We start from the raw sequence: 1,788 nt of genomic DNA on the forward strand, positions 1-1,788 counted from the left end.
TTATGGAAGATAGCATTTATATACATATATATATAGTTAGTGTGAATCTATTCTCCCTCTTTGGTATTTTCCAAATAACTTTGTTTATCATTTACTTATTGCCTGTGAATCTCACAGGCGCACAAATCCTCTCCAAAGCAGATTTAATTGGGGCGAAAAAGGCAGGAATCCTGTGAAAAAGATATCTCTGTGGCTGTGTGAAGGAGTAAACATTTCACTGATAGGCGCCAATGTTTGTTGTTCTGTGAAAATCTGCTTAATTTATAAGCAACAGTGATACTCCCAATAGATTAAGTTGAATTCACCCTTGAGAAATTTTAATTTCAGTGTCACTATTGTTATAATCTGGGGGTCTTCCAAGATGGACATGTCAGTAGAAAAACAGTGACTCATATGAGAAACTCAGGGCAAATATATATATATATATATATATTTGCATTTTTCTTATGTACTGTCCAACTTCCTTCCTTTCCTCAGTATTTAAGTGGAGAATACCCACTCCTTGGATTTTTTAAAATATAAAATAATACATATATATGTATATGTGTACACATACACATATATATTCTGCTTTATATAGTTCAGCATTAAAATATATTTGAGTAATACCTAAGACCATGTCTATTTAATTTTAACCAGTGGGTTATGGGAATCATCAAAAATCAAACACAATAAAAAAGAAACAATATTTATGGCATTTTAAAGCCTATCCATTATTGGTTAGTGCTCCCCTCAATTGTTTAACTGCAATTGGTTCCACTTTCTCAGTGTGGATGATTTTTATACATCTGAGTTAAAAAATAATGCTGCTTGCAAGTGAAAAGTTAAAGACCAAGACAAGGCCTATTAGAATAACATTACACTTTTTTATTCCCTGCACTTACTTTGTCAATTACTAATTATTTCCCTTTTGCTATGCAACAAAATAGAAGCCATAAAATCTTTGATTTAATGAAAACTTCCTCACCAAATAGGTCCTCTAACTCTGCTGAAGGCTTATAGGTAATTTATCTACCTCAGTAGGCAATGACCTTTTGTGAATCATGAGTCATTCCTCACTCCTGATGAGAGGGATCCAGATGCCATCCCACCCTCTGCCTGGCCCCTCCTTCCTCCATCCAGCAGAGGCTGTGCGGCTCCTGTGCCCTGCCTCCCGACTTCCCCGAAGTGGGCTGTAATTAGTCCTTGCACAGGGAACCTGCCAGGGAGTGGATCTCCCTCCTCCTGTGCTCCTTTGGCTCCTTCGTTGAGGTGACTGAACACTGAATGTTCTTTTCTAAGTGACCCTGAAGAAAAAGGGGTGAGGGATGGTAGAGGCCAAGGTAAGTCTTATTATTGTCTGGGAAGTAGGAATACTTCCTCGCACTTCAACAGAAGCCTCTCTGCCTACTTTTCCCAAAGCACAGTTATGGAGAAAATCACCAGGTGCTCAGAATGGCATTTTGGGGTCCGTATTCTTATTTTTATTTTTTATTTTTGAGACGGAGTCTCGCTCTGTCACCCAGGCTGGAGTGCAGTGGCCGGATCTCAGCTCACTGCAAGCTCCGCCTCCCGGGTTTACGTCATTCTCCTGCCTCAGCCTCCCGAGTAGCTGGGACTACAGGCACCCGCCACCTCGCCTGGCTAATTTTTTGTATTTTTTAGTAGAGACAGGGTTTCACCGTGTTAGCCAGGATAGTCTCCATCTCCTGATTTCGTGATCCGCCCGCTTCGGCCTCCCAAAGTGCTTTGAAGTCAGTATTTTAGCGGCACATAGTAGTGCATGCTGGGAGCCACACTGCAGTTTTG

Source organism: Trachypithecus francoisi, unplaced genomic scaffold, assembly GCF_009764315.1.
Source record: "Trachypithecus francoisi isolate TF-2019V2 unplaced genomic scaffold, Tfra_2.0 Lachesis_group2, whole genome shotgun sequence".
NCBI lineage: Eukaryota > Metazoa > Chordata > Mammalia > Primates > Cercopithecidae > Trachypithecus > Trachypithecus francoisi.